Genomic DNA, 7,049 nt, shown 5'->3' on the forward strand with positions numbered 1-7,049 from the left:
AAACTCAGGAGTATCCCTGGGGAATTTTCCATTCATCAAATAACCTTGATTTTATTCAGCATTAAAGACCTATTATGCAAGGCTATATCTGCCTATTGTAGGTCTTTATTTTGGCTTCAAATGTTATATGAATTATTATTCAGATATTTATTCACATGACAAGCCTAGAATTAACTCTCTAGAGCTTCGGATGGTCGAGATTTGAATGTCCACAAGATTTAAAAATTTAACAATAAAATGGACAATTGATCTACACCACAATATCAAACAGTTACAACTCCCCCCCCCCCCCCCATCGCGTGTTTTGTATCATAAGGTCTGTTGCTGAGTCAACTGGCGTGGTTTCGATTTCCGGGTTATATGTGACAATGAGTAGGGTTGCCTGTCCAACCTTGTGGGTTTTCTCCGAGTCCCCCAGTTGGCCGAAAAAGTTCATCGTGATTTTCCAACATGGTTCCCCATTGTCAGTGATGCACGATGGAGGGCCTGGCAAAGGACAAGGTATAGTCATATGGATGGGACAAAAAAACAAGGTCCTGTCTACACATTTGCATGCACGTAAAAGAGCCCTTGACAGTTTGATTTTGATATAAGAGTAGACCATAGTGCTGTTGTACGGGCAACATTTCCCTCATAGCACACTGTATGGTATATCGCCCGTCTCTGACCAGAACAGTAGGATGTTGAGCCTTGTTTCATTTCATTTTTTTCTTTTTACCATGAGAATATTTGGAGCAGAACAGTAGGACGTTAAACCCCATTTCATTTTATATCCATGAGAATAAAGATTTAATGTGTTTTGTTCTGGGGGATCATGTGGCTAAGTGGGTAAGACGCTGGCTCGCTAGCCTGGAGATCGGGTGTTCGATTCCTGCATTGGCCGAGAAAGTTCATCCAGATTTTCAGGCGTGGTTCCCCCCTTGTCAGTGATGCAGGACAGAGGGCCTGACTAGGACAGCTGTCTAGTCCTTCGGATGAGACAAAAAACCGAGGTCCCGTGTATACATTGGAATGCACGTAAAAGATCCCTTGGCAGTTGGAATTCGATATAAGAGTTGGCGATAGTGTCGCTGCCCAGGCAAAATTTCCCTCATAGCAAACTGTATGGCGTATGCCCGTCTTCATTAGCCCAGCATAGGAGCAGAAAGGTAGGACGTTAAACAACCCCATTTCATTTCATTTCATTTTGTGTTTTGTTCTAAGAAATGTATATAGAACTGTTATATCAGGATTAAGAACACCCAGTGTACAGTGATACTTATGATAATGACGACAAGTGAAATAGATTAATGGAATTAAAACTATTCATAAACCTCACCTTGAATAATTAACCTAAAATTACAACAAAAAAAAAATGTTTTTCATTCTTTAACAAATTCTACATCAGATAATTAAGTAAATCATCTGCTTTTCTTTTAAGTCTTGAAAATAGTTCTTGGAATATGTCGACTCAGGCACGTATGCCATTTAAAAAATCCTTTATTATAAATACCATGAAGGAATCAAGAATAACATGTTTCTGCCTGCTACAGAATACTTTCAACACGCTTCTGGCAGCATAATATTGTTATATCTTTTTCTGTACATACACATAAGCACCTTTGCCATCTAGTTGGGGGTTTTCTGAAAATATTAATAAAGAATTCAAAGATAATTTAATTCTTACATTTTTACACCAAATATTGCTGGGATAAGCAAGAAAATCTCTGTAGATATTATCTACTTTAACATAGATTTGCCCTAGTATTATATATGCATGATACTTCCAGTTTGTATATCACAAAATGCCCATGGTTAACCTTGACATACATGTTCTAGCCACAAATTGCTCCAATCAAAATTTGGGACAATGTTTGAGCTGGGCAAAAAGACAAGAATTAACATTAAAGTCAATGGGAAAATGCATGCATTGCCCTACATATTTGTTACTCTACTTGCTTGTAAATGACAAGAGAATAATCTTCGAGATGTCGCCCAAATATATTGGTAATTATTCTTCCATAAGTATGGGTTATAGTTTATAGATCAATGGAAAAATGCTGGTATTTAATAAAAAGTAGATTATTTTCCCATAAACCTGGCATGCCTTTCATATTATATTAAACATACTTTCTTGAGATACAAGGAAAAATCCTGTTGCTTTCATCTATTTATTTCTCTTGTGGAATTTCCATCATGCACTGCCAAAAAACTATTGACGTCATGGTATTATCATGGGTGCCATATGGTAATTGATAACACTGCCACATCAGTGAAATATACGTTCTCGTCTTTTTCATACATGCTCCATCGAATATACTGGAAAAAGAAGATAAAAAAGAAAGTGCCATAGTAATCTTTGTTTGAAACTAACGATAATAGGGTTGTGACGTTATAGCGTTACATATAAAATCATCCCTTCATTCTTTGCGTACTGTCAAATATATCTATTGTAATTAAGACACAGCTGCTGCCAACATACCGTATTTTACTGTTTGTTTTAAACAGTATTTTTATTCAGGTTGTCAGAGAGAGAGAGAGAGATGGGGTTTAACGTCCACTCAACACAAACTAGGTCATTTTGGGACTAACATGGTTCAATTTTATTTCAGTTATTTGCTTGCATGTAGGGGTGGAAAACCAGAGGAACCGGAGAAAACCCATGAAGTTTGACAGGCGAAACTACTCCTTGCTACGTACAACTGGGTAATCAAAACCACGCGAGTTGACTTAATGACAGACCTGTCTGTATAGGCTTGGGGAACAGGCTTACAAACCCTATCCATAAATAATATATTTACATGATATTACTGTGTCGATGTGAGTGTGAGTCGAACAGTAGTATTTTTTACAATTTTTCCTACACTTTAGTGACAGTAACATTATCGTGTTCAATTATATGTGACGAAGTCGTCAAAAGAAAATTGTCCATAATAATTAGTTTTATAGAATGTAACATTTATACGTTTTTGGGGTACCTTGAGCTTTTCGTACAATTATCAGTATCTTATTTTACAAGGATGGACATTTTAATCTTGATCACTTGAATTTATGGTTGTTCTCGGCACAGTGGTGGCGGGTGGGGTGGGGCTTTGATTCCCCGCTTGTATGGACAAGGAGTTGTGGCACCTGTCCAACCTTGAAAGTTTTCTCCAGGTCATATGTTTTCCTCCCAGTGCTAAAGACCTCTACACACAAACGAATTATTGAAATAAAATTGAACCATATCTTAGTCCCCAAATGACCAACTTTGTGTTGAGGGTATATTAAACCGGGAGTAAAAAACCCACAAAACAAACCCCCAGAAAATCCAAAATTTAAAAGGAAGCGATCCAATAATAGAATTATTGCATCATTTCAAAACATGTTCTTGATATTTTTAGACAGTGCACCTCAACTACATGGTTGTGCATGGTTCCAGTGTTTATTTCTACAGGTTGTTTATATTCTGGCAGGTGTTTATTTGAAGTGTAAAGGGTATAGAGATACAGTACATTACACATAGATAACTTACTTATTTATACAAAATACATTTGTTGTATTATTAAACAGTTTAATGTAACAGACTGATAAAACACATAGTGAATTAAATGGTAGCCCGTATCGATTATGATGCTTAATTCCAGAGCCATCGTAACCTGGAGACTAGAGAGCTTGAGCTCACAGTATGTATATCTCAAAATGTCCATGGTTGACCTTGACATACGTGTCTTTGAGCAAGTTGTAGCCGCAAATTGCTCCAATGAAAATTTGGGACACGGTTTGAGCTGGGCAAATAGACAAGAATTAACATTAGTCAGTGGGAAAATGCATGCATTGCCCCAAATAATTTGCAAATATGTGTTCATTAGTATAACAACTACTATGTACCAGGAACTGACCATGTTGTTGAATAAAATACAAAAATCTAATTCACCAAGTCGTTGTAGAATTGTTGTCTCATAAGATCTGCCATTAAATCAAATGGCATGGTTTCGATTCCCTGGTTGTACGTGACAAGGAGTAGGGTCGCCTGTCCAGTGTCCAACCTAGTGGGTTTTCTCTGGGTTCTCCGGTTTCCTTCCACTGCTAAAGACCCCTACGCACAAGCAAATTATTGAAATAAAATTGAACCATATGTTTGTCCGAAATGACCTAGTTTGTGTCGAGTGGATGTTAAACTCTCTATCACTGTGGCAGTGAGATTAATCCCTGTATTCAGAGGCTGTGTCCTTTAACTGCGGAAGATTATAAAAAAAAAAAAACATTTACAGAAAAAAACCGAATAAGAAGCTTATAGCTAATAACAGAGAGATCGTGAAGAATAGCGGAAGGACAACTAGATCTCAATCAATACTCCAAGCTAAGATCTACATATGTTACAAAACTATTATTTTCACACCAAGAGTTCATTTTATTCTGAGTGGGAAATTAAAAGTCTTAAGATATCTTTAGACTTAGTTTCCAATTTCTGAACATCTTTCAAAGAAATCAGAAAATTGTTATTGAAAAAAGCAATCACCCAAAGGCTTGATTTTTCATTTGTTCAGACTCTTAAACAGCGAAGGTCATTTCCATTAAAATCTCTTTGAATTACTCTCACATTCTAATTCGAAACTCAGTTTAACTGTCCTTCAGTGAAAGGAAATGAAAATGGTGTTTTAACATACTACTTCTCTATACATGGGGGTTGGATGGCTGAATGGTTAGCACATGCGCGCTGTATCATACGGCCTGTCATTAAGTCAACTGGCGTGGTTTCGAATCTCCGGTTGTACGTGACAAGAAGTAGGGTTGCCTGTCCAACCTTGTGGGTTTTCTCCGGGTCCTCCGGTTTCGTCCCACTGCTAAAGACCCCTACGCGCAAGGAAATTATTGAAATAAAATTAAAAACCATATGTTAGTCCCGTAATGACATAGTTTGTGTCGAGTGGACGTTAAACCCCATTTCTCTCTCTCTCTCTTACTCTTCTGTACCAACTGGTTTAATAAAAACCGGTATACACCTTGCAGTGTACTTATGAATGAGTTACATTTTGCCCCGACAGTGGCGTTTCTGCCTCTTCATCTAATTTAAATTTATATAGTAAATTATTAACAATAGTAGGGTGACCCACCATAAATAAATATCTCCAAATATCTTGACAATTACGCCACAATATTTATATATATGCCAAGCCTCAAATCAGTTTCACACAATTATAGTCACTAAATAAACGATCATGTTGTACTTAATAAGCTATGACCATTAATCATCTATAAATAATAGACTGAAAACTGGTTCCAAGTTGTGTCCATAACATCCAGACACTTTTGAGTAAAAGATAGGTTACGTGCCCTTGTTTTGAAATTAGTCTCGCTTAACCAGTCTATCGACCATTCTACGTCTGATTGACAGGTCGGGATAATCAAGACTACTTTTTTACGAAACATAACAGAAAGCTAGAACAAGAAATTGAATTTAGAAATAAGCACTTTAGACAACTCAACAATTGTTTTAAGAAACTTGTAAAAGTAAAATGAAACTACTGCTAGTATCATGTTCCTGCTAAAGAAAGTGATTCAGAGATAGTATTTGTACTAAACCAAAAGATGCCGCTCTTAACGGTACAGTTATTGATAAAGCAATTTAAAAAATAAAACAAACGTAATTACTAAAGCTGCTGTAATAACCAAGAAGCAAAATTTTACTGCTATTCCAAATCGTCAACAATAGATTTTTTACGGCTGTAATAGTTGATATATTTGTAGAGAATTGCACGTGCCATGGCTATTTATCGACTCAAAGCGAGTGCAGGGTAGTCAGAAATCAGTTCGAGACACGCAACTGAAGCGTGCACATTTAACCGTGTCGAGACCAACTTTCTGTAAAGTGCACGGGTCATCCTAACAATAGTATTTGGATGTCACACAGCAGTTTAAAGATACAGTGCTCATACTGTCAATCACCAGTAATTGTAATTTTGGTGTTTCTCTCTCTTCCATCATATTTCAATTTATATAGTAAATCATTAACAATAGTGTTTAGATGTCACATAGACGTTTAAAGATACAGTCACTGTAATGTTGATATCAATGACTTAGCATCAAATAACTGTTATAAACGCAAATATACGACACTAGTAAATCAAAGTTGTCAGTTTATATACATAATGTGTATTAGTTAGTTAAAATTGTTAGTAATCAGGCAATAGTCATTAAATAGGTGTTTTGTCACTAAGGTGTTAAAACTATGACTATTGAATGATATACACCACTATTGTCCAAGTTTGTGTATTCAATAGTGATGGGTGTTATAAATAGTCACGCTTTTACACCAGTAGTGACATTTTTTATAGCTAGTTACACACACCTGTTTATTAATGACAACTGTATAATATCTAACCACTTTTTATACACACTAATAAACATTAGTTTAGAATACTGACCACTTATATGATTTAATGACAAAAATTGTCATTACTAAAAGGCCTAGGTTCATCAGCCAATGGTATCAGCTTACCAGTGAGTTCTCATACTGTCGATCACCATTTCCACTAATTGTGATTTTGTTGATTATATTTTATCCCGTGTCAATAGTTTTTTGGGGTTTTTTTTTTAAAAAATGGAGCCCTGAAGAAGATGAGGATCTCTCTTTGTGAAATAAAAAGTGGAAGTTCATTCCATAAAAAAGTTAGCCTTATGGTTGGGGATTTTTATTCCTACATCAATATGCAGGTATTGAAAGACATAATCTCGTATCTCTGCTGATCAGTGACATATAGAGGGATTTTCAGTGGCAGATGCAGAATATTTGGTTAGAGAGAGGCCTTGTTGGGGTGGTGGGCTCTCCTCTGAGAAATTTAGAAAAATCGGGGTGTCAGTGGTGATTTGGAGCACATATCTGTACCTGAATATAACATTCAATTTCATCTGCTCCTTCACCCCTACCAACAAAAAGTTAAAATTTACAAGTTTCATGGAAACAGAATAATAATTAAATTGTTTCTACTTTTATTTAGAGGGGGGAGGGCTAGGCCCTCACTAGGATCTGCACCGGGCATTTTAATTTCTGATAGTGTTATACATGTATCAAGTAATATAACGCTACT

The 7,049-nt window shown here is 36.2% G+C and overlaps 1 long non-coding RNA gene across 1 annotated transcript; it reads right to left on the reverse strand.

Annotated features, from left to right (window-relative positions):
- Nucleotides 1-294: 294 nt before the first annotated feature.
- Nucleotides 295-5,816, reverse strand: LOC126819799 (uncharacterized). Its single transcript, XR_007679761.2, has 3 exons — nt 5,614-5,816; nt 2,110-2,298; nt 295-1,623 (listed from the first exon to the last, which is right to left on the reverse strand). It is a non-coding gene; the product is annotated as an uncharacterized LOC126819799 (long non-coding RNA).
- Between the last annotated feature and the right edge of the window lie 1,233 nt (nt 5,817-7,049).

The sequence above is a fragment of the Patella vulgata genome, chromosome 4, assembly GCF_932274485.2.
Source record: "Patella vulgata chromosome 4, xgPatVulg1.2, whole genome shotgun sequence".
In the NCBI taxonomy this organism is placed as follows: Eukaryota; Metazoa; Mollusca; class Gastropoda; family Patellidae; genus Patella; species Patella vulgata.